Raw genomic sequence first — 27,134 nt, 5'->3', positions numbered from 1 at the left:
AAACGTATGCTGTAACACCTCAAGGGCACAGCTCTATGTTAGAGGGTTTGGAAAGGGTATCCTTGGAAAAGAAATGGATTCTCTACCAATTCGGCCGGCCGGGAACGAAAATAGCTTCCAAACTACTTCCCCTCATTGTGTTGCAAAAAAAAAGAAAAAAAATAGATGCCCAGTGTGCTTAGCCAGTCTGAGCTTGAATACTGATTATAGGATATTAACATTTGAGAGTGCTTGGGCTGGGGATGTGGCCCAGGTGTGTGTGCTTAAAGCCATAGGTGTGATTCCCAGCATGGAACTTGAAAGACAGAGGCAGGAGGATCCTCTACTACATGGTGTATTCTAGTCCAGTCTGGGATACACAAGACTCTGTCTCAGAAAACAAACAAACAAAAACAACAAAACAATTGGAACTGCTCCATCAGGATTCCCTCTTTGTTTAGTAGGTGGAGAAACTGAGAACCGGAGAGTGGAAACAGTTTGCTAAAACAGTACCACTGCATAGTGGTGGAGCGGGGCAGACATGCAAATTCTTGTGGGCATTGCTGGCATGCGGGGAAAGCGCCGAAAGCACATTAATTGAATGAGTTGTAGTCATCTCTTCATATGCTGCATCTCCATGGGCCACATGTTAATGGCTCATCTTTCACTGCTCCCTTGAGACCTGACTCAAAGTCAAAGCCCAAATGGGCATTTTAATACAAAGCACATTAGGAAGGCAGAAGGATGAAGGGTGTTGTGTTGAGCTGCTGACTGCTTGGCTGGCAGGCTTTGCTTCAGGCTGCTCATTCATGTGCTGGAGGAAATGGTACTAAGGGAGCCATTAGCTTGACCACTGGCTATGGCAGTGGCGCCTCCTTTTAGACTCTAGCTCTGGCAAACGGGGTCAAGGACGGCAAGTAGAGTCACGTTCGTATTTGTCCCATGAGTTGAGGGGATTGAAAGTCCTCCAATGTGAGGTGATCATGGCAAGACTTGTATGGGGAAGGGCATATGTTTTTAATACAGTTTTAAAATGCATTCAGGCCTGGCAAGAGGGCTTAGTAGGTAAAGGAGCTTGCCACTAAGCTTGACAACCTGAGTTCAGTCCCTGGTGTCTGCCGATGGAAGGAGAGCACAGACTGCTGCAAGTTGTCTTATGGCCTCCACATGTGTGTGGGTGGCTGTGCGCGCACACATTTAAAATGCGTTTGAAAGGACATGAGAGGAAATGATGTAAAAGCAAGGATTATTCTGGGCATGTCAGGGCGTGCTAGTGGCTATCCCAGCAGTTGGGAAGTAGAAGCAGGGGAATAAGAATAGCAACACCAGCAAAAATAATAGAAGATGGTCAAATCCGGAGTGTGGTGGCTCACACCTGCAATCCCAATGATGGCAGGGCTGAGACCGAAAGATTTCTGGGGGTTCAAGGCCAGCTTGAGCTTCACAGGTGAGTACAATGCCAGCCAAACTACATAAGAATTCAGGTGAAAAAAAACCAAAACAATAAAAAGAGAGAACTGGGGGGGGGGGTATATAATGGCATGCTTCCTTCTACTTTCTCGCTCACCTCTCTCTGATTAAGTCCCCCCCTTTGTGTGTATGTGTCTGATGCGTGTCTGTGCACACATGACAATCTCTGTAACTATGAAACCATAGCAGCCCATTTCTCCTACCCTCCACCCCTAGAAACCCCATTCTCCTCTCTGGCTCTGTGAATCTGTATGTCAGCAAATCGAATCACACATTATCTGTCTTTCTGCGTCTGGCTTGTTTACTTATCTTTGAGGTTCATCCACGATGTGACACAGGCTAAACAGTATTGCATTATATTACACACCATGCATTGTTTACCCACTAAGCATCAATGATACTCGGGCTCCTTCTACCTCTGGGTTATTGGGAATAATTTGAATGATCTATTCCATTTCCTCACCTCGATTCTTTTCAACAAACATGCAGGAATGGAGTTTGCTGGATCAAATAGCTATTCTATTCGAAATATTTTCAAGAACCACAAACTGTCCCTGAGCATAACTGCACTGATTCACATTCCAACCACCAATGCATAAGGTTCCCTTGTCCTTTGCACCCTAGCCAACACTTGCTGCTCCCTGGTTGCTCAGTCGTAGCCATCCTCATGGGTGTGAAGTGGCGTTTCATCGGGACGTGGGTCTTGTTGGCTGTTATAGTTTAATTTTGCAGCAATTATTCTAGTGTATTTTTGTTGTTGAACTCCATTCTGTCACTGTGACTACATCCTTGAGATAAAAAAAAAAAAAATCTGACAAGAAGGTCTTATTCTGGCTCACCGTTCAAGTTCATGTTTAGTTCATGGTTGCCTCCATAACTTTAGGCCTGAGAAGAGGAAGAATATCATGGTGGGCAGGAGTATATTGGGCAAAGGAGACAGGAGAGCAGCCTAGATAGTCCTCCACAGGCATGCCTGCCAAAAACCACTCCTTTTTACAAGGTCCTTGCTCCTAAGTGTCCATAACTTCTCCAGCGCTCATTAAATTAGGAGCCAGTCAATGAATTGTTCTATCGAGGACGCTGGAGCCCTCAGAACGCAATCAATTCCCTCCAGCCTGGGAACTAGCAATCAAGCCTTCACAACTCGTGCCCTTCGGTGGAGATTTTCGAGTCCCAAACCAGAACACTTTTCCGCTTAGATTCACCTGCAGACACATAATTGTACACAGCTGAGGGTACGCTGCTTGTTGAGACTGTGCTTGAGGAATGCAACAGCGCCCTCTACTGTCTCCAGCCATATTTCCACTACAGTCTCTTCACAAGAATGAGCTAACATTGACCACACCAGTATGTTCCCATGGGCTCTGCTGTTGCTTTCCTACTACTCTGACAAAAAGCAGTTCTGGGCATTCTGCTTCCAGCCACCAAATGGTTACTGGACAGACACGTCTGGATTGTGAGTTGGGAGTTTGCAGCATCCTAAGGAGACTGATGAAGAGCAGGTGGGGAGGCCTCTACAGAAACATCTGGTACCTCTTCCCAACCATTGCCCTAGAAGAAGTTGGCTCGTGGCGCCTAAAGAGTTCTGTTTCTTCATTTGTTGCTCAAGATAATGCCTGTAGTAGACAGAGCTGGGGATGTGGCTCGGTTTGCAGAGGACTTGCCTAGCATGTATGAGGCCCGGGGTTTCATCCCCAGAACCAGACAGAATTGTTGTGGTATGCTCCTGTACTTGGGAGGGGGAGGCATAGAGATCAGTGTTTCAAAGTCGTCCTTAACTACTTAGTTCAAGGACAGCCTGGGATTCACGAGAGGCTGCAGAGCAGTGGTTCTCAACCTGGGGGTCACAACCCCTTAGGCAAACCTCTATCTCCCAAATTTTTACATTTTTATTCATAACAGTAGCACAATTATAGCTAGGAAGCAGCAATGAAAATAATTTCATGGAAAAAGCCGGCCTGCAGCAAGCCAAGACTGCAGGCAGGGGCACCTCTGACCAGCGAGGGGCTCGGATCCTGTGGAGGGGTAAGTGTATTGTTCCTGACCGCCACACAAGGCCGGTTAGGGAACACACAATACTCCCGCCACCCTTATCTCCCTGACTACTCCAAAGGGGCAGCTTACCCAGCTATTCCCTCTCTCCTGCAACGCCATCCCAGCTTTCTGCCTGGAACCCATACCCTCCCCTCTCCTTTTTTCGGGGCTTAAATTCCTCCATCTCAGCCGGGGTGGGCACCGCTGGACGTACAGGCGGTGAGTGCAACGGGACGGAAATCCTTTTGTTCTAATAGCCTGCCTGCAGCAACCTAAGGCTGCAGGCAAAGTGATTCCTGGATAGCAAGGGGCATTAATCCAGTAGCAAAAGACCCAGCGGAGGGAAGAGCCATTGGAGAGCATCTGAAGGAAGAGATGGGCAGGCGCCAAGGCAAGAATTCCTCCAACAATCTGAAAAACAACACGAAAACACCAGATCCCAGCGATCTTATGACAAAAGGACTTGAACACCCTATACTGGAAGAAGTGGAAAACAGTGTCATTATAAAAGCAATAGAGTCTCTTAAACAGGGTATGAATAACTCACTTAAAGAAATAGAAGAGAAATATAACAAAAAGATGGAAGAAATGAGTAAAGAAATGGAAGACAAATATAACAAAAAGTTTGAAGAAATAAGTAAATTCATAAATGATACCCTGGGAAACCAAGAAAAAACAATCAAACAGGTAATGGAATCAGTTCAAGAATTGAAAACTGAAATGGAGGCAGTGAAGAAAACACAAACCGAGGACCGGCTGGATATGGAAAATCTCGGTAAACAAACAGAGACTTCAGGAACAAGCATAACCAATAGAATACAAGAGATAGAAGAACGAATCTCAGATTATGAAGACACCATAGAGAAAATAAATGCCCTGACCAAAGAAAACAGCAAATCCAACAAATTCTCATCACAAAACATTCAGGAAATATGGGACATAATAAAAAAAACCAAATCTAAGAATAATAGGAGTAGAAGAAGGAGAAGAATTGCAGACCAAAGGTCCAGAAAATATATTCAACAAAATTATAGAAGAAAACTTTCCCATCCTAAAGAGTGATATTCCTATGAAGGTGCAAGAAGCATACAGAACACCGAATAGACTGGATCAGAAAAAAACAACCCCTCGCCATATAATAATCAAAACACAAAGCATTCAGATTAAAGAAAGGATATTAAAAGCTGCAAAGGAAAAAGGTCAAGTAACCTATAAAGGTAAACCTATCAGACTTACACCAGACTTCTCTATAGAAACCATGAAAGCCAGAAGGTCCTGGATAGAGGTACTGCAGAAACTAAGGGACCATGGATGCAAGCCCAGATTAATATACCCAGCCAAGCTTTCATTCACTATCAACGGAGAAAACAAAATATTCCAGGATAAAAACAAATTTAAACAATACGTAACTACTAATCCAGCCTTACAGAGAATATTAGAAGGAAAATTACATCCCAAGGAATCCAACATTGCCAACACTGCCTACAATAACTCAGACATCTAGCGACCCTTCACTAGCACAACCCAAAGAAGGAAAACACATACACTCTACTACCCAAAAAAAAAAAAATGACTCGAGTCAACAACCACTGGTCATTAATATCTCTTAATATCAATGGACTCAATTCACCTATAAAGAGGCACAGACTTAGAGATTGGATACGAAAACAGGATCCAACATTCTGCTGTTTACAAGAAACACACCTCAACCACAAAGACAGACACCTACTCAGAGTAAAGGGTTGGGAAAAGGTTTTCCAAGCAAATGGACCTAAGAAACAAGCGGGTGTGGCCATTCTAATATCTAACAAAATCGACTTCAAACTAAAATCAATCAGAAGAGATGGAGATGGACATTTCATACTCATAACAGGAACAACTCATCAGGAAGAAGTCTCAATCCTGAATATCTATGCCCCTAATATAAAGGCACCCACTTATGTAAAAGAAACTCTTCTAGAACTCAAGGCAGTCATCAAACCACACACGCTAATAGTAGGAGACTTCAACACTCCTCTCTCACCAATGGACAGGTCAATCAGACAGAAACCTAACAGAGAATTAAGAGATTTATTGGAGGTATTGAATCAAATGGACTTAACAGACATCTATAGAACACTCCACCCAAATAGGAAAGAATATACCTTCTTCTCTGCAGTTCATGGAACCTTCTCGAAGATTGACCACATACTCGGTAACAAAGCAAACTTCCACAGATACAAAAAAATATTAGTAACCACCTGTGTCTTGTCAGATCACCATGGATTAAAATTGGAATTCAACAACAATGCTAACCCCAGGAAGTCAACAAACTCATGGAAGTTGAACAGTCAACTACTAAATCACTCCTGGGTCAAGGACGAAATTAAGAAAGAAATTAAAGACTTCCTTGAATTTAATGAAAACAAAGACACAACATACTCAAACCTATGGGACACTATGAAAGCAGTGCTAAGAGGAAAGTTCATAGCAATAGGCGCCCAAATAAAGAAAACGGAGAAAGCACACATTGGAGACCTAACAGCACACTTGAAAGCTCTAGAAAAAAAAGAAGCTGATTCACCTAGGAGGAGTAGAAGACTGGAAATAATCAAACTGAGGGCTGAAATCAACAAAATAGAAACAGAGAAAACAATCCAAAGAATCAATGAATCAAAAAGCTGGTTCTTGGAGAAAATCAACAAGATTGACAAACCCCTATCCAAACTAACCAAACGGCAGAGAGAGAACATGCAAATTAATAGGATCAGAAATGAAAAGGGGGACATAACCACAGACACAGAGGAAATTCAGAGAATCATTAGATCTTACTACGAAAGTTTATATGCCACAAAGTTGGAAAATGTAAAAGAAATGGACATTTTTTTAGATAAGTACCATATACCAAAGTTGAACCAAGACCAGGTGAACAATCTAAATAGACCTGTTAGCCGCGAAGAATTAGAAGCTGTTATCAAAAATCTCCCTACCAAAAAAAGCCCAGGACCAGATGGTTTCAATGCAGAATTCTACCAGAACTTCCAGGAAGAGCTAATACCTATACTCCTTAACGTATTCCACAATATAGAAACAGAAGAGTCATTGCCTAACTCCTTTTATGAAGCTACAGTTACCCTAATACCAAAACCACACAAAGACACAACCAAGAAAGAGAATTACAGGCCAATCTCACTCATGAACATTGACGCGAAAATTTTCAATAAAATACTGGCAAACCGTATCCAAGAGCACATTAGAAAAATTATCCATTATGATCAAGTCGGCTTCATTCCAGAGATGCAGGGCTGGTTCAACATACGGAAATCTATCAATGTAATCCATCATATAAATAAACTGAAAGAAAAAAACCATATGATCATCTCACTAGATGCTGAAAAAGCATTTGACAAAATTCAACACCCATTTATGATAAAGGTGTTGGAGAGACTGGGGATACAAGGATCATACCTAAATATAATAAAAGCAATATACAGCAAGCCGACAGCTAACATCAAACTGAATGGAGAGAAACTCAAAGCCTTTCCACTAAAATCAGGAACGCGACAAGGCTGTCCACTCTCTCCATACCTCTTCAATATAGTGCTTGAAGTTCTAGCAATAGCAATAAGACAACATAAGGAGATCAAGGGGATTCGTATTGGAAAGGATGAAGTCAAACTTTCGTTATTTGCTGACGATATGATAGTTTACATAAGTGACCCCAAAAACTCTACCAAAGAACTCCTACAGCTGATAAACACCTTTAGTAACGTGGCAGGATACAAGATCAACTCCAAAAAATCAGTGGCCTTCCTATACACAAAGGATAAAGAAGCAGAGAGGGAAATCAGAGAAACATCACCTTTCATGATAGCCACAAATAGCATAAAATATCTTGGGGTTACTCTAACCAAGGAAGTGAAAGACCTATTTGACAAAAACTTTAAGTCTTTGAAGAAAGAAATTGAGGAGGATACCAGAAAATGGAAAGACCTCCCCTGTTCTTGGATTGGGAGAATCAACATAGTAAAAATGGCAATTCTACCAAAAGCAATCTATAGATTCAATGCAATCCCCATCAAAATCCCATCAAACTTCTTCACAGACCTTGAGAGAACAATAATCAAGTTTATATGGCAAAACAAAAAACCCAGGATAGCCAAAACAATCTTATACAATAAAGGAACTTCAGGAGGCATTACCATCCCTGACTTCAAACTCTATTATAGAGCTACAGTATTGAAAACAGCTTGGTATTGGCATAAAAACAGAGAAATCGACCTTTGGAATCGAATAGAAGACCCGGATATTAACCCACAAACCTATGAGCACCTAATTTTTGACAAGGGAGCTAAAGGTATACAATGGAAGAAGGAAAGCATCTTTAACAAATGGTGCTGGCATAACTGGATGTCATCCTGTAAAAAAATGAAAGTAGATCCATATCTATCACCATGCACAAAAATCAAGTCCAAATGGATTAAAGACATCAACATTAATCCGTCCACTTTGAACCTGATAGAAGAGAAAGTGGGAAGTAGTCTACAAGATATAGGCACAGGAGCCCTCTTCCTAAGTAGGACCCCAGCAGCACAGACAATAAGAGAAACAATGAATAAATGGGATCTACTGAAACTGAGAAGCTTCTGTAAAGCAAAGGACACTGTCAGTAAGACAAAAAGGCTGCCTTCTGACTGGGAGAAGATCTTCGCCAGCCCCTCATCAGACAAAGGTCTGATCTCCAGAATATACAAAGAACTCAAGAAACTAGACACTAAAACTCTAATTAACCCAATTAAAAAATGGGGTACTGATCTGAACAGAGAATTCACAACAGATGAACTTCGAATGGCCAGAAGACACTTAAGGTCATGCTCAACCTCCTTAGCGATCAGGGAAATGCAAATCAAAACCACTTTGAGATACCATCTTACACCTGTCAGAATAGCTAAAGTTAAAAACACCAATGATAGCCTATGCTGGAGGGGATGTGGAATGAGGGGAACACTCATCCATTGTTGGTGGGAATGCAAACTTGTGCAGCCACTTTGGAAATCAGTGTGGCGGTTTCTCAGGAAACTGGGAGTCAACCTCCCTCAGGACCCAGCAATTCCTCTCTTGGGAATATACCCTAGAGATGCCCAAACATACTACAAAAGCGTTTGTTCAACTATGTTCATAGCAGCACTATTTGTAATAGCCAGAACCTGGAAACAGCCTAGGTGCCCCTCAATAGAAGAATGGTTAAAAAAGGTGTGGAACATATACACATTAGAGTTTTACTCAGCGGTAAAAAATAATGACATCTTGAATTTTGCATGCAAATGGATGGACATAGAAAACGCTTTACTGAGTGAGGTAAGCCAGACCCAAAAAGAGGAACACGGTATGTATTCACTCATAAGTGGATTCTAACCATAATTAAAGGTCTTTGAGCCTATTATTCGTGATCCTAGAGAAGCTAAATAAGAAGACGAACCTGATGAAGATTATTTACCTATCCGCCAGGAGGTAGGAAATAGTCAAGAGTCCCAGGTAATCTTGGGTGCATGGGGGGGGGGTGGGAGGGTTGTTGGAAGGGGAGAGGGTTAGAGAGAAGGGAGTAGGGGAGAAATGGAGAAAGCTCGGTTGACCGGGATGGGGGGAAGGGAGGAAGGATGAATGTGGGATCAGGGAAGAATATATTTCAACTAAGGGAGTCATATTAGAGTTTACAGGAAACTTGATTATATATGGGATCCCAGGTCCAAGGAGAGATCCCCAGATTGTTCTCTGGACAGAGGAGGGGGTGCCTGAACCGGCCTTGGCCCGTGACCATACTGATGAATATTTTGCTTATCACCATAGATCCCTCATCTGGCGTTGGATGACGAAACAGATGGAGGCCCGCGTTGGAGCACCGAACTGAGCCCCCCAAGATCCAAACGAGGAGCAAAAGGAGGAAGAAAATGACGACGGACTGCGAGGGATACTATCACCCACTGATACAAGGGGTCGGATCTAATGAGAGTTTACCAAGGCCAGATGGACCGTGACTGAACGAGCATGTGATCCAACCAGATTCTCTGAATGTGGCTGGTTTTTCTGAATGTGGCTGGCCTGCAGTCTTTCCGAGAAGCCATTGACAATGACACTGGGACTGGTTTCCTCTGCATATACTGGATTTTTGGGATCCAGTCTGTTTGGATGCTCACCTTCCTCGACCTGGAGTGAGGGGGGAGGAACTTGGACTTCCCACAGGGCAGGAGACCCTGACTTCCCTTGGGGACAAAGAGGGAGGAGGAGAGGGAGGGGGGAGTGGGAGGGCGTTGGGAGGAGGGGCGTAAATGGAAACTTTTTATAATTTAATAAAATTACAAAAAAAAAAAAAAAAGAAAAGAAAATAATTTCATGGTTGGGAGTCACCACAACATGAGAACTGTATTAAAGGGACTCAGTCTTAGGAAGGTTGAGGGCCACTGCTGTAGAGGAATTCATTTTTCGTGTGTCCATTCAGACTGCTGCACTAATGATTTCTGGACAGATCAAGTAACAATGAGTCAAAGGAGAAAGTACACAATACATTCATTTGTTGGGCTGTGAGACAATCAGTAGGCTGTACTTCACTTTGAAGGCCTCACACATTAGCAATAAGAAAAATACGGGTAAAGGAGTATGACAGGCCGGGCAGTGGTGGTGCATGCCTTTAACAGGCGGATCTCTGTGAGTTTGAGGCCAGCCTGGTCTACAGAGCGAGTTCCAGGACAGGCTTTTCTTTTTCCTTTTAAATTGATTTTATCAAGCTAGATAAACTCTAGCTCCCCTCCCTCCCTCTTTGCTCCCCTCCCTCCCCCTTTGCTCCCCTCCCTCCCTCTTCCCTCCCCTTCTACCCTCTCCCATGGTCCCCATGTTCCCAATTTACTCAGGAGATCTTGTCTTTTTCTACTTCCCATGTAGTTAAGATCTATGTATGTTTCTCTTAGGGTCCCTATTTTTCTCTGGGTTCTCTGGGATTGTGAATTGTAGGCTGGTTTTCTTTGTTTTATCTCTAAAAGCCACTTATGAGTGAGTACATATGATATTTGTCTTTCTGGGTATGAGTTACCTCACTCAATATGGTTTTCTAGATCGGTCCATTTGCCTGCAAATATCAAGATGTCATTTTTTCCACTGTGTAGTACTCCATTGTATACCACATTTTCCTTATCCATTCTTCGGTCAAGGGGCATTTAGATTATTTCCAGGGTCTGGCTACAACAAACAATGCTGCTATGAACATAGTTGAGCACATGTCCTGTGGTACAATTGAGCATCTTTTGGGTATATACTCAAATGTAGTATTGCTGGGTTTTGAGAAAGGCTGTTTCCTAATTTTCTGATAAATTGCCACACTGATATCCAAAGAGGTTGTACCAGTTTGCACTCCCACCAGCAATGCAGAAGTGTTCCCTTTTCCCCACAACCTCTCCAGCATAAGTTGTCATCAGTGTTTTTGATCTTGGCCATTCTTACAGGTGTAAGATGGAATCTCAGAGTTGTTTTGATTTGCATTTTTCTGATGGCTAAGGGTGCTGAACATTTTCTTAAGGGTCTTTCAGCCATTTTAGATCAGGACAGGCCTTTCAAAGCTACACAGAGAAATTCTGTCTCAAAAAAACTAAAAAAAAAGGAAGAAAAGAAAAAAGAAAGATAGGAAGGAAGGAAAGAAAGAAAGAAAACATGAAACACCCTTAGCCTCAACCTTGTCTGTATCACTAAGTGTGCTAATAAGCACATTGTGCAGGGCCTTCTTCCCTAGGCAAGTCTGCTCCTCCACTCCCTTCCAACACCCTATAGCAATGTGCACACATTCATACTCTTGCCTGCACCTCAGTCCTATACATACAGAAGAGCTTCCTCAGCTCAGGCTGGCAGAAGGAACTGCCATAGATGGGGTGGCTTCACCAATACACATTTATTTTCTCTTGGTTCTGGGAGCTGAAAAATCCAGTAAGTTTCCAGTGCACTTGATGACCTGTTTGCTAGCCTGTGGGTGGGCCCAGGCAACTTCCTCCTTTTTGTAAAGGCAAATCCTACTTTAGCTGAGAGCTACACTTAGAATCAAAAAGTACAGTCGCATTGGGATCTAAGACTTCAACATAGAAAATTTGCAACAGGAATAGAACATAATTCAGTCCAAAGCATTTGTTAGGGAGAAGCACAGTCATGGGGCTAGAAGGATGGCTCAAACAGTCAAGAGCACTGACTTCTCTTCTAAAGGATCCAAGACTGATTCCCAGAAACCACATAGGCATTCATGACCATCCATAACTGCAATCCCAGGAAATCTGAAGCCCTCTTCTGGCCTCCACATGTGCCAGGCATGCAAGTGGTGCACAGACATACATGCAGGCAAATACCCACATACATAAAGTAAAATGGTAGTAAAAGAATAGGGAGAGGCACAATCAAGGCTGGATGCTGTGGTGCGCACTATCATTTGAGAAGCGAAAGTTAGAGGATCAAGTGTGAGAGGCCATTTTCATGGCCTGGGCTCCATTAACCTTTGTCTTATAAAACAACCCCCATCCCAAAATAAAATTTAAAAATTAGAGAGAGAGAAGTAGAGCCAGACAGGAGAGTTTGAAACAGTTAAAGATGTTTATTTAGGAAGTACTAGAAAGGGGAAGGCTTTCAGTGCAGAACTGGGCTCACTTTGCTGTTTTGTTTAGTTGGAGACAGGGTCTCTTTATCCCAGGCTGACTCCAAACTCACACATAGCCAAAGATGACCTTGAACTCATGATCCTCCTCTCTCAGCCATCTGAGTGCAGAAATTAAAGACCTGTGCTACCATATCTAACTTCATTCTTGAAGTTAATATCTGTATTTATAGCTAATAAACAGCATGGAGGGGCCAATGGATCAGAAATTACCAGAAGAAAATATCAAAGGTAGGGAGAATTCTTGGTATTCCACTGTAGCAAAATTCCTACTAAAGACAGGTCAGGGAGATCAGAGACTATCATGGAATTTTTGTTGTTGTTGTTGTTCACACTCTGGCACTCCTGAGACTGCCAATAAAATTTATCTTGAATCAGAGGGAGGAGCTAGCTGCTAGTTGACCAAAATTAGTCAAAGACTAATTTGGAGGACCTAGGACATATAGAGAGACACGGTAAATAGTAGGGTGGGGCTTGAGAGATTCTTGACCCTATGGGGACAAGGAAGAAGAGAGACGAGGTCATTGGTCGCTTCTCCACCACTTCTCTGATCATTAAGTTTCTTACCCCAATATCTGACAGTCGAGTTTTTATTGATAAAGAATAAGTCGATAGGGGGCTGGAGAGATGGCTCAGTAGTTAAGAGTACTGATTGCTCTTCCAGAGGTCCTGAGTTCAATTTCCAGCAATCACATGGTGGCTCACAGCCATCTGTAATGAGATCTGGTGCCCTCTTCTGACCAGCAAGCAGACAGACAGAACACTGTATACATAATAAATAAATCTTAAAAAAAAAAAAAAGAATAAGTCGATAAATGTCTCAAGAGATCAAGACTGGGAGATTCTCCCTAAACTGACATCTGGTGATTCTGCTAAAATCGAACCCATCAATGATGGAGATGGGAAAATGACCCCTTCAGAAAGAGTGCTTAGAGGACCTGTCCAGTTCATTTAAGGAAAGCCTTAATCCCAGGGACCCATTCATCAGATTTGTGTTCTGCCCATACATAAAATACACGTTTGCTGGGCGGTGGTGGCACAAGCTTTTCATCCCAGCCCTCGGGAGGCAGAGGCAGGAGGATCTCTATGAGTTCAAGGCCAGCCTGGTCTACAAAGTGAGCTCCAGGACAGGCTCCAAAGCTACAGAGGAACCCTGTCTCGAAAAAAACAAAAGAAAAGAAAAAGACCCACATGTTCAACTCCAGCTGTACCAGTGCCAAAGCCTTCACTCACTGCTGCAGCAGCTCCGAAGGCTGCTCTAAAACTTCACTGCAAAATTCACTGACCCAGACAAAGCCGAGGCAGGAGTATGGTTTCATCTTCAGGCCAGATTCCTTGTAGCTGTAAACCTGTGAAGCTGGGCAGTTTATGCACTTCCAAAGGGCAAGTGAGGCAAGCAGAAAATAGACATTCCTACAGCAAGAGGGGCAAACCTGAAGGGAGAAAGAGAGTGATGGGCTTCAAATGACTCCTAAGTTGAGCAATGCAGTTGTCATTAGATCTTAGGGCATGGAATAAGCATCTTTGGTTCAACTTTGTGTCCTTCAGCCCTTCCCCCCAGTGATTAAAATCTCAATGAGAACCCTGCACTATTAGTTCCTTGCCAGAGTCCTACGTTCACAACTCACTTTAGGGGCTGCTTTGCCCTTGATGTGCTGGGTAAGGTCAGATGGGCCCTAGGACTAGAAATACTGTCCTTCTCGTTGAAGCTGAAGAGGAAATTGTCTTGCCTCTTGGGTCCTGTGTTAGGTAGGAGTCTGATCATCTCTGAATCGCTCTCCTGTAACACTAGAACATTCTGCTGATGATTAGCTCTATATAGCCTGGTCCTGAGACCAGTGCACTACAAAGCTTTCTTCATTTTATCCACTTTCTCTGTTACCTTTAGTTCAAACTGGCAGTAACCTGAGGGTATCACCCACCTCTAGTCCCGACTTTTGATGAAATGGCAGAATAAACCTGTGAATCCCACCCATAATCATTTGAGCAACTGGTTGTTCCACTAACGCCTTAGAATCTTCTCCATAATAAATTTTCAGGTCCCTGTCCCTCACTTTTGTCTTTTAGATTATGGAAAAACTATTAATTTTCCCCAAACTCTCCTTTGTTTCCCTTCCCGTTTACCTTTGCCCCCTTTCTTCCCCTCCTTCTGTGACCTTCCCTCCCTTCCTGTCTCCCAGCCTTTCAGTGCTCCTTTTCTTCTTCCCTTTCCAATTTTTGAGACAGTGTCTCACTGTATAGTCTTATCTGTCCTAGAACTCACTATGTAAACAAGATTGGCACTGAACTCGTAGTGAGAAGTAATTCCCCTACCTCTGCCTTCCAGGTTCTGACATTATAGGCATCTACCACTCTACCTGGGTACCTGGCTGCAATTCATTTATTTATTCTTGCATTTTCTCTGCATAGACAGGAGAAAGTAAGCCAGTCTTGCAATGCTTTGCTTAGAAATCTCCTCAACTAAATACCTGGCCAGTTTGATCACTTGCAAATTCCACCTTCTGCAAAAACATGAGGATATAGGTCAACCAACTCCTTTGCCTTCATTCCTCTAACTTCCAATAAAATGTTTCTTGTTTCTTTATAATTTTGTCCATGTTTGTGCTCAAGTCAGACCAAATCCTCGTTTGGAATGGAGAATTAAGCGCACAGTTCCACACCTAGCTATGGAGTGATTGCCAATGGTTAGTTGTTGGAGATGGAGGGGTCAGTTTTCTCTAAGAGTGCAGCCCCTTGTAAGTTGACCATATACTTGTAGACTGCACATCCAAGAATATTTTGGGTAGCACAAATTGATCTTGAAGGGCTAAAAAAAATGATGAACAGTTGGGTAGATAGAGAAAGGGGGTGCATCTGGAAAATATTGGGGGCGAATTTGATCAAAGCACATTGTATGAATCTCTCAATGAACTAATAAAAAGATTTTATTATATTATTTATATGGTTGTCATGTGTGTTAGGAGGTGTCTGTATGTAGGCGGAGGCTGCTTGTTCATTCCCGGCTGCCCAGACCCAAAATAATCACTCAGAAACTATATTATTTGCAATACTGTTTGGCCAATAGCTTGAACGTAATGCTAGCTAGCCCATGCATCCAGAATTAACCCATTTCCATTATTTTATATTTTACCATGAGGCTCGTGGCCTACGGCAAGGTTCCAGCTGGCAGCTCGCACTTTTCCCCTCTGGTGGCTGCTCCATGGCATCTCACTGACTTGGCCTTCTTTCTCCCAGCATTCAGTTTAGTTTTCCCACCTAGTTCTGTTCTGCTAAGCCACTGGCCAAAACAGATTCATTCATTAACCAATAAAAGCAACACATAGACAGAAGGACTTCACACACCATCTAAAGAGGCCAAAAGAGGTCATCAGATCCTTTGGAGCAGATCTTCTGATAGGCAGTTGTGAGTCACCTGACATGGGTATTAGGAATCAAATTGCAGTCCTCTGAAAGAGCAGCAAGTACTTTGAATGCCTGAATCCTCCATCCAGCCTGTGTGCGTCTTTTCTTGAAGAGTTTTTCGTTATTCTTTGACAACTGTATACATGTGTATGGTATATTATGATCATACCCTGACTATACTCTTTTAGGCATGCCTGCTGATCCCATTCTTCCCAAGAAGTTCTCCTTCTACTTTCCTCTCTCTCTTTTTTTAACCTACTCCATCTAATTGGGGTTGCTTTCAGGAACATGGGTGGGGAGTTATTTACTGCAACACAAACACCACAAAGAAAATGATTTCCTATACCCCAACAGTTATTAACTGCCTGCTCACCAGGGAGGGATAGGGACTAATGAGGCCCTCCCCATTTCACAACAGAATGTTTATGGTTCCAGTCCTGCACAGGTGTTATGTAGGTAACCACAGCCACTATGAGTTCATAAGTACAGCAGCCATGCCATATTCAGGAGAGAATTTCACAGCATTCATCCACATCCTGCAATTCTTATATTCTGTCTTTCCCCTCTTCTTAAATGTTCCCTGGGCCTTGGAGGTAGTGATATAGATGCCCCATCTGGGACTGACCACTCAGCATTCACATAGTCTCAACACTGTCACCAGTTAGGAGTATCTGCATTCAACACAACTCACTGCAAAGGAAGTTTCCAAAACCACTTTGAAGTGATCTCTGTTACCTATTCATCATCATGATTATGGGTAATGATGACCTCTAGCTCCATAAGAAGTAAGGAGCCTTGATTGAGTAAGAATGTAAGCAGAGTAGGTCATAGTCCTAATGAATAAAAAAGATAAGTGAAAGCAATAAGCTGCTATATAAAATATTCTATCTACTATTTTTGGCAAGTAAATTTTCATAAGAGCACAATCAGTAAATATGTGTAAAGTGATGGTTTAATACTATTCAAAATCAGCACAATATGAAAGATGACTGAATCTAATTATGACTGTGTGTGTCTGGGTGTTCTTTTGATAGGATGGAAATGTTTGCATGATGAATTACAGAAAGACATACATAATTCAGGAATTATTTTGCACACATATTGCAAAATCTCTTTGTGTTCTATAATCTATATTTTTCACGTAGCTTGTAGACATCTCAATTATGATCTAAAGCAGAGATCAGCAAACTTTGTTTAATGGTCAGAGAGCAAAAAACTTGAAAGTTTTGCAGTTCCTAGATCAGTTTCAACTATACAGTGTGTGAAAAACATGCTTATGCTTGGGCTTCAACAAAATTATATTTACAAAAATAGACAGTCCAACTGTAGGCCATAATTTGCCAACCCTTAACTCATATATTCTACTCCTAGACCTACAAATTCACAAATTTCAAAGTGATATGAATTATTTCACATTTCAAAATATTTCTTTGCCATTACTGGGGAAAAAAATTGACATTTGACACTAATCAGAAATAATTTTTCTTCAAAAATCTATTACCTTTCTGTTTCTAAAAATTATTTAATAAATTTCTTTGATTTTTGTAGTTGCTATCATTGCTGTGGGACAGACTATCACTATAGAGCCCAGGCTACCTTGCTGCTCTTCTCTTAGCCTCCTGTGGATTAGAATTACAGATATGGACCACCAATCCTGGCTTTTAAAACATCTTTTTAAAAATTCTTAGCACTGGGGCTGGAGAGATGGCTCAGTGGTTAAGAGTACTGGCTGCTCTTCCAGAGGTCCTGAGTTCAATTCCCAGCAACCACATGATGGCTCACAACCATCTGTAATGAGATTTGGCGCCCTCTCTGGCGTGTGGGCATACATGGAGGCAGAATGTTGTGTACATAATAAATAAATAAATCTTTAAAAAAAAATCTTAGCACTCAGATCCGTTTTGGATTACAAACTAATTCTGGCCATTTTTTCTACATCAGCAATCACAAAACTGAAACATCCCCTCGATATATTGGCATTGTCGCCGTTATTGCAGGAGTAGCAAACAAGAGTACATAATATTGAAGAAATTTCCCTTAAACATGACTTGTTATTCATAAAACCAAGCATGGTGGCAATGCCTTTAATGCCAGCACTCAAGTGGCAGAAACAGGCAGATCTCTGTGAGTTTGAGGCCAGCCTGGTCAACAAAGTGAGTTCTGGGACAGCCAGTGTTACATAGTGAGACCCTGTCTCAAAAAAACAAGGAAAAAATGTCTAGAATTATGATAGAAATAACCATGTGTTTGTTCATTAATTCATTTGGTGTTTGAGGTATAACACAATGGTTATATTAGAAGTGCCTTATACAAACCTGTGACAAGAAATTGGGACATTTCTTCTCCATGTGGTTTTTGTGATATCACATCAGTTACCTGAAACTGACTGTGGCGGGATTCTTTCCACCAGGGAATTCAGGAAATACTATAAATCAAGGCCTTTTTAAAAAGCACCACACCAGCAGACGGGGAGTCTTCTCAAAGGATAAAGCCCTCAGTAGAAGCTTTCCTTACCCAGACCTCAGGAGTAATCCTGACCTTATCATGCTGCCTAGATAATTTGTATCATACAAAAAAATGATTAAAAAAATTAGAATCCCTTATTTAAAATGTAAAGTATTTGTTTACATTAATTAATTCATCCTGGGTTAGAGGCATATGCCAAAACATGTATGTGAATATAGGAAAGCAACTTGTGGAAGTCAGTTCTCTCCATCCACAATGTGACATCCGGGGACCAAACTCAAGTCAGAAGGCTTGGCAGTTGCCTTTACCTGCTGAGCCATCTGGTGAGCCCAATTTTAAAGTATTTTAAGGTGGTGACGGTTGAGCATTAAAATAAAAAAGGCAGAGAGCTAGAAACTGAAACACCCAGGAGTTCAGCCCCAGGAAAGTGGAAAAACGTTCCAGGTTTCTACAGAGTAAAGCCACCTCTGAGCAAGTATGTTGTTTCTCACTTAAAAGGCCAAGGACTCCAGGGCAAATATGGGGAAAGGAAAAAGATTTATTCAGACAGTCTGCAAGGTGGGGGCAATGTTGCTTAGTTGGTAGAGTACTTGTTTACTATGCATGAAGTCCTGGGTTCAAGTCCCAGCACCGTATGAACTGGGCATGGTAGCTGACACATGTCGGTAATCACAGTACTCCAGAGATGGAAGCAGAGGTTGGGGAGCTGAGGCCAGCCTTGGATACATGAAACCCTTTCTCAGAATCAAAACAGAAAACCAGTGGACTAAAGATTATGACGTTATGACCAATAAAACCCATGTTGTTTTGCAGTTGCAGACATGAGGCTCATATAGGGAGCTGTAGAGAAGGAAAATCTCTATGCTGACTGCTGCTGTTTGCTGCCTGTACAACATCGGGAGGTCCATGGGCTGGAACATTTGGGCTCCAGTTAGCGGCACTATCTAGAGGCTATTATGCAACTTTAGGAGATGGGACCTTGCTGAAAAAAGGATGTCACTGGGGACAGGCTTTGAGAGTTTATAGCCCTGCAGTTATATCTCTCTGCTATTTCTTGCTCCACCCATATAGACTCTTCCTTGGAAACTATAAGCCCAAATGGTTTTTCTTCCTTGATTAACACATTTTATCACAGCAACAGAAAAGTAGCTAATACAGCTTAACTTCTCCTAATCTAAAGTTGCTGACTGTAACTATTTAATAATTTGTGCCTTTTGGGCTGCTTTCAGTTAACCATTAAGATACAAAAGCACCATTTCCCTTGAGAACAGAAGAAAAGAAGCCGGAAGGCTACTTTCCCCTGGAGGACAGGGAAGATAGAAAAATGTAATCCTTCCATCCCCAGCTTTGAAAACCCCCTTCCCACCCCAGGTCAGGGAGATCACTGAAAGGCAACAGTCATCAGACAAGGCAGTGAGATGCAACCTTTCACCTTAGAGGGCTTCGGTTAGAGGAATCATCTCCAGGAATGTCAGTGGGAGCCCAACATCACATGTTTGGCCTATGCAACCTCCCCAGATCAATGGCTTTTTAAGTCAAGTAAAGACAAGTAGAGCAGGATGGTTTACTCTGTCTTCCCGCAGTAGCATCCCTGTAGAAGAGTCCTGTACAACATTAACCACATAGTAGAGGGGAGCCTGGTAAACAGAGAAAGTTGCTACATTTATCTAAGTGTCTTTACCTTACCCCAGAAAAGAAATGTTTAGCCTTGCAAACTCTCAGGATGTAGCTACCCTTTCATTTGCCTAAAATAATTTGGGCATTGATTGGTCTTCAGTTCGGCGTTTTGTTTAATGCTTGTCATTAGCAGTTTTTCTTCTGAGACACTCTGAGAACTTTCAAGAATCTATACTGTTCAAAAAGAACGCAAGTTAGGAAAACAAACCTTCCAGGCCCTCCGGGGCACTTGACAGAGTGCTGAAGGAGAGCCAGCTGGGTTCCTCCCCTCCTGAGCCTCTCTGGCCAAAGCCTTCTGTGTGGTATGGTTGGAAGGAGATTCCTGAGCTCCTCTTGGGGATATCAGGGCACATGTTCAAGGCATCAGGGGCTTCTCAGATTGGCAGTGGGGGATGGGTGTGGAATTTGATGCTAAGGAAAATAAGTCCTCCGGAGAAGGGGAAGCATGATGAGAACTGTCTTCAACTGTCTGGAGAGCCATTCTGTGGAAGGCTGCACACCCCTGAACTCTGAGACTCCAGAGGATGGAATTGGGAGCAGCAGGCAGAAGTTGCACGGATAGTGATTCTGGCTCCATCTCAGAGAGGCATCGCTAATGACGAAAGTGATTCAGTAGGAAAGGGACTCTTTGCAGTAAACACCCAGTGGTTGTAATGCTCAAGTACAAGCCACGTGTGTGTCTAAGATGCTACCACAGATTGTGCTAGCCAGATAGACCGCTAGCATAGATGGCCTCTCTAAAGATCCTTCATATGTCTTAGTAATCTCCAGGAATACATGGGACATCATCGAATTTAAGAAGGCTCAACTTCATTAGGCTTCAACATGAAAAAGTCTGCTTACTGCAGAGCAAACCACTTTGGAATTCTGATTTTCCCTTCCTCCTTCAAGCTTGAAGCTTTGTGTATATGTCTTTTCTCTCGGGTGACATAGTAGGCAAGGCATGATTCTCCTCCACTGATTGGGAAACAAAGACTCCTACAATTTGTGACTTCCTGGAGGTCTTACTGAATTTATATAGGGCATTTGAAGCCAAACACCAGTTTCCATAGTCACAGCCCCACTCCATGACAGCCCATACAATACAAAGCATGCTCTATTGCTTTGGGATAGAAGCGGCACACTTGACCAATTTGGAAATCCTCTCACTGTGTTTAGATGAGGAGAAAATAGCATGTGAACTTTCCAAGTTCAAAGTCTATTTCCTACTGGGAAAATGAGACATCTGGTTCATAATTAAATAAGATGGGTCCTGAGGGATCTTTGACAATGAATTGCTGTTCTAAATCTGCCTTTTAGTAATTTAAACATGCATGCTTCAGAAACATATGGATTGAATGTACAAAAACCTGAGGATGTTGTTGGACTGGTGGGCAATGAGGAAATCTTAGAATAATGGGGACAAGGGACTCTGAAAAGGCCGACAGTCTGTTCTGTCTTGCCCTTCCTCTACTTAGTTTGCTTCCATCACACAAGAAGTATGTGGTTCTCAGTACCTGCTGTGTTCTCGGCGCCTGTTATGTTGATTGACAATTAACAAAGCAAAGCAGATAAAGGGCCAAAAAAAAAAATCAAGGGCCAAAAAATGTAAGATGGCTACATTATTTTGAAGAAGTCGCAATCCTATTGATCAAACATGGTCTGGTAATCCAAAACTATAAAGGATGTCCAGGGACCAGATTACTAACAGTGAACCCCATCACCTTCTGGAAAATGGAGCGAACTTCCTTCTACTGTGCACACTGATGATTACAATAGAGCATTGAAGTGAGAGAGAGGAGAGCAGGAGGTATATAAAATACTTAGACACAACCCAGCCAAATTATTTGCTATTAGCTGGATTTTATTATTGGTCTTCTGAGGATAATCTACTCTGCATTAAAGCTATCTGAAGCAAAGATGTGCCCACATCAAAAGCCTTAGAACTACCGATCCAGTCTCTCTGAGCATGCCTCTGTGTGGTGCATGTGTGGCTGTGTTCTTTGTGTGTTGGCTGAGTGCTTATCAATAGCAACGTATAAACACAGTCTTTCACTGCTCATAAGTCGGCAGCTTTGTAGCCAGACTGTCTGTCAGTCTTGGTGTCTGCCTACATGGAAAAAAGGGTCATGGTGACCCAAAACAAGGCTGTACCTAGTTGGCCTCAGAAATCAAATTCTTCTACAATTCTAAGGGGGCATAAAGTAGCCTGGTTGAAAGAAGAAACACTGGAAGATATTTCAGAACAAACGTTACACTAGAGGGCTGGGTCTGGTAGCACACACCTTTAATTTCAGCATTGGGGACACAGACAGATCTCGACAATTTCTAAACTAATCTGGTTTACATAGTGAGATCAAGGCCAGCCACAGCTATACAGTGAAACTCTGATTCAAAAGAAAGTATTGCCCTACAGTCACCGGATACAGTGGTTCACAACTATAATCCTGGCCTTCATGAGACGAAAGCAATAGGATCACTATGAGTTCAAAGCCAGCCTGGGCTACATAATGAATTTGAGATCAGTCTGTGAGAGCGGCTCAGAGGAAAGAAAGAAAAGAAAATTGTCCTAGAAATATAAGGACCTATAGCTATTTCTGAAAAATAATCTAGCAGTTTAGGAAGTATGAGCATATGTTTTTAAAAGGTGCTGCTAAAAATATAAACTCGAACTCTCTAAATAAAAAATATCGTCATTGTCTCCCCAGTGCCTGGTAGACGCACTTAAAAGACTCCACTTTAACTTCACACCCTCCGGAAGTCAGCAGACCAAATGAACCAATGTGCCTAGTCATAAACCACCTCTTTTTTTGGTTCCACACCTGAACTACACAGAGTGAATAGGTTTCTGCTGATAGAGCTCTATGCCTGATTTCATCACCCAAGCAAAGCCACTGTCCCTGGTACATCCTCCTAAGGAAGACATCCACCAGTGAGACAACTCCTTGGGCATGGGATCAGGGTACTGCACGTGTGTGAGGTCCCCAGTGGTGCAGGACAGAGCTGGGGTAAAAAGGAAGGAGATCGGGAGGTCGGATAGGGCCATGATGCCTTGGATGAATCTGTCTCTGCCTTCACATTTCTGAATCAAATTCAATCAAAAGTTTTGAATGTAGTGGGCCCATGGTGGTGTATGCCTTTAACCCCGGTACTAGGCATTTCAAGGACTAGGCATTTCAAGTCTTAACTGTTGTGGAATAATCTTTTTGTACATTGTGAAGATGTTTCTTTGCCAAGGTTCCTTCTGAATGGTTTAATAAAGAGCTGAATGGTCAATAGCTAGGCAGGAAGAGGTTAGGCAGGACCTCTGAGCAGAGAGAGAGGAGAGGAGATGAATCTAGGTGCATGGGAGAGAGATACCAGAGGAGACAGAGGAAACAAGACATGCAGGAGGAGAGGTAACAGCCATGAGCTACATGGCAGCACCCAGATTAATAGAAATGGGTTAAATTCAGTTATAAGAGCTAGTTAGAAACAAGCCTAAGATAAAGTCAAGCTTTCATAATTAATAAGAAGTCTCCATGTTGTTATTTGGGAGCTGGCAATACAAAGAAAGCCTGCTGCATTCAAGTACGTAATGAGTTCCAGGTCAGCCAGAGCTACATAGAAATACCCTATCTCAGAATATTTTGAATGTGACCCTGGACTTCCAAAGCATTTGAAGATATGTTTCACTTGTCCAGGTAGGAACAGACAACATACTTTTCCCTATTTGTTTGTTTTGTGTTTTTAAGATAAGGTCTCACTCTGTAACCCAGTTTAGCCTGGAGGCAATCCTTCTGCCTCCAGCCTCTTCAGTACAAGGATTACGCATATGGACCACCATGCCCAGCTCAAGAACAAAGCATTAAAATGTTAGCTTAATTGGTATCTTGTAAATCTTTAAGGACCTCCCTTCTCCCATTTATCCTGGTCCTCACATATGTTGGGGGCAGGTTTGCCTGTCATAGTAGCTGTGTAATATGGAATCTATTGGATGAAGGTGGTGGGATGCTGCTCCCATTCAGGTCTGCACTTCTCTTTGAGTCCAAATGTGATTATGTTAACTCCTACCCATGTCCCTGATGTGGTATAGTAAAGATTGCTGCAGTTGATAAGTTCATCATCCTACACTGCACGAGCTCCCTTCTACCTCCCAGAGGCACACACATTCCCGTGATGATACAAGGTGAGCTTTGATTGGTTTGGCCTGGGGGTGGGAACCTGGATTTCTTGTTCATACGTTCTTTTGTGTTAGGTGCTGCCGAACACCCTATCCAAGGTTTAATGTTCTCCACCACTGAGATATGTGCACAGCCTCCATCCCCACATTTTGATTATTATATCAATCGTCTTAGGTAAGGTCATTGTTATTTTCTAACTTCTTTCCCTGTCGTCCATGGGCTCCAAACAGATGACTCTGATGACAGCTCATCTTGCTTGCGAGCTAGCTAGGCAGTCCTGAGCCCTTCCCAGTCACCACTAACAGCTGGACACACACGAAAAGTCCATATTTTTTTTTAAAGATTTTCATTTCCCACACTACCACAAATTATGCTATCTGGTTGCTCACATTTGGGAAAATCCTGGGGGTCAGCACACCTGTGTGCACTGGATAAGTCTCTCTCTGAAAAAAAAAAAACCTTCCCAATCATATTATCTCACCTATCAGGTGGTTATCAGAGCTTTTAGAGACGATGAGAGGCACACATTGGCAGAGAGAAGGGAAGACATTTGCAACAGAGTACCAGAAGTGAGGACAGGCTCATGGGCAAAATAAGCAGGCACCAGGCATAGCCTGGTCATAGCCCAGTGCACGGCACATACTTCATGTAAAACAAATATGAATTAAGTGAAAAATGGTAGCAAAGTAATTAGTAAAAACAAAACAAAAACACTGATAAAGTCATCAGTAAAGTGTGGAGTCCAGCTACGAAAAGAGAGTGAAGGGTTTGGACCCAGGGCTAGGAGTAACTGGGAGCTATTGACAGTTCTTGAGCAGAAGAGTGGTTCAGTAAATAAAGAACTTCAGGGATTCATGGCTATGTAAGCGAGACAAAGAAGACCCTACCATTTCCTTCTGCTTTCCCCAGTTTCCTGTAACATGAGCCTAGCTGTTCCTGTTTTCCAACAAGGGAGATCTCAAAGCTAGAGGAAAAACGGTTATTGGAACTCCTCATTCAGCTTCCCAGTGAATTAGATGTTGTCTTTGCTCCACATTGCAGTGCCTGGACCTAGGGACAAGTGCCATATGTCACAGACAAGATTTTACAGGAATGGGTGAGCCACAGACTTTAAAACTGTTGGGGCTAGGAACTGTAAGTAGTAATGGCAGTTTTTATACGCAGAAACGTTTATGGCTCACGACGAGAGCTGTTTCTCTCCCTTGCAATCAGAATCACTGAAAGCACTGTCGTATCAACGGCTGGATTTCTAGAGCTATAGCAGTCCCATAGGGCCAATTTGTAAACACACAACTAATTCCAAGAGGACTCGTCTACCGGAGCCTTAAATCGTCAAGAGCTCCCTGCCCAATTGCCCCAAGCTAATAGAATTGGCATACCTTCCCGGATTTGCACTGGAACATTAGCACCGCGGGGCCAGAAGGAGATACAAACAGATGTGTACGCTGGCAGTGAAGTAAAACCTGCTCCATACAACATGGCTCCAGGTCTCCCAGCCCCAACTCACACTGATGAACTATTGGCAATAGTTACTGAAGGCTCTGGAAAAGGGACAGTCATTGTCTTCAGTTGGGTATCCACTGCTGAAGCCACCAGGCTGCAGTGGATAGCTCCAAGCTCATGGCCACACAGATGGTTCTGCTTAAATTCAGTGTGTCCTGGAACAAAACAAACAGACATGCATGTGGGAAAGGGATTCGCAAGGAAGCGCGGGGGCTGGCAGCGTGGGAGGAGAGAAAGGAAGGTGGTTGGAGAGCAATCAGAATGAATTTCATGCCTGCGAGACAAAGAACAAATTTAGTTCACGTCAAAAAAAGAATGGCTCTCCATTTGCCTGGGTGCCAGCTGTAGGTGCCGATGATCTTCCTATTCACAGCACCCCACCCCCCAGTCCTATTCACAGCACCCCACCCCCCCAGGAGATAGGGAGTTTCACCATGCCATTTTTGTTTTCAGAAAAGATGGGGGCAGGTGATGCTGTTCAAATCAGAAAGATTAGGACTAGGACCCAAGTCCCAGGTCAGAACAACCCCGAACACTGGTGTTTCCTAGTTACAGGGACTTGGCTAAGTCACTGAGCCTGTTTCCCCATGCACTGTATACTACATATGAACAAATGAATTAAAATAGTCAACCTCATTAAAATGTTCAATTAATACTAGCTATTGGGTCTTTTCATCTTTATTGAGTACATGACAGGATGAACGTGTATGTATTTAAGTTAAATGACTAGATATTTTGATGGATACATGCATAATGAAATAACTACAATTAACCTAATGAAAACATCTGTCACCTCACAATTTCTTTATTTGTTGTTGTTCCTTTTATTCTATTTTGCTTTTGCAGGTGCTCACACTTACAATGTTACTTCTTAGAAAGAGTCCACTACCCCTGGGTGCCCATGGCCCGAGGAGCTGGCAGCCGGTAGGGAGTGCTTTGGCAGATCAATACTGTTCCTTTTGTTGCCCAGATGTCGGGGCACACTGCAGGCAAAGTTGCGAATCAAGGCCTCTGCAGCCCCTCCTGAATCTCCCACTTCATAAGCGCTTTGGCGTTTACCATTTCGATGCTGGGGCTGACAGAGGTTAAAGCCGGGGTAAAGGCCTCACCAGCCCCTCCTGGCTATCAACTTATCTGGCCTCCTGGATCAACTGGTCCTACTTTTCAAGCTGGTCTGATCACTTCCTGTTTGGGCCGCGTGGAGCCTCGATGGCTAAACAAAGAAAGCCGGTGCCACAACATGGTAATCAAAAGGCTTCTTCTATTGGATTTGGGAGCTCCGTGGCCTAGGGAAATCGAAGTTTTGTTAGGGATGCCTGAGGACTATGAAGCTGCTGAGCTCAGCTCTGCCCTCCCTAGTCCAACCATCCAGAGCCATCCCTTTCGGCTGTTCCCTGGGTCTGTTTCGTGACTCTGTGCCTACCTTCAGCGTCTGGAACAGACCCCTTTGTCTCGTCACCGGTTCACAGCCCGTGCCTTAGCAGCAGCCCCTTGCCCCACCTACTGCCGCAGTCAATTGTCTCGGTTACCAGGCAACAGGGCCGGCTTTTGTGACGACAGATATCCCACAATTCCCAGCTCAAGAAAAAAAAAACCCTCCCCTTTCTCCTATCCCAGAAAGTTAATGGTCGCGGTGGGTGTTGAACTGTTTATTTAGAAAATGAGAAAGGATCTATCTTCAAGGGCTAGTGGGTCTAGATCGTTTTATTGTCCTTCTGGTTTGTAGAGCCCTTCGGGCGTGGTCCAGATCAAACAACTTCGCTTTAACAGCTGCTTTCAAAAGTGCCCAAAATTCATCAGTC

General features: G+C 42.9%; 1 long non-coding RNA gene across 1 annotated transcript in view; it reads right to left on the bottom strand.

Annotated features, from left to right (window-relative positions):
• Window positions 1-26,871, bottom strand: part of LOC146889231 (uncharacterized) — an 87,959-nt gene extending 61,088 nt beyond the window's left edge. Inside the window, exons 1-2 of the long non-coding RNA XR_015000331.2 lie at window positions 26,756-26,871; window positions 25,209-25,487 (exon numbers count right to left, since the gene is read on the bottom strand). This is a non-coding gene — a long non-coding RNA (uncharacterized LOC146889231). The remainder of the gene's footprint in view (window positions 1-25,208; window positions 25,488-26,755) is intronic.
• Between the last annotated feature and the right edge of the window lie 263 nt (window positions 26,872-27,134).

The sequence above is a fragment of the Myodes glareolus genome, chromosome X (assembly GCF_982192425.1).
Source record: "Myodes glareolus chromosome X, mMyoGla1.1, whole genome shotgun sequence".
Taxonomy (NCBI): Eukaryota; Metazoa; Chordata; class Mammalia; order Rodentia; family Cricetidae; genus Myodes; species Myodes glareolus.
Note: the sequence above shows the minus strand (reverse complement) of the source record. Positions and strands in the feature narration are given on the sequence as shown.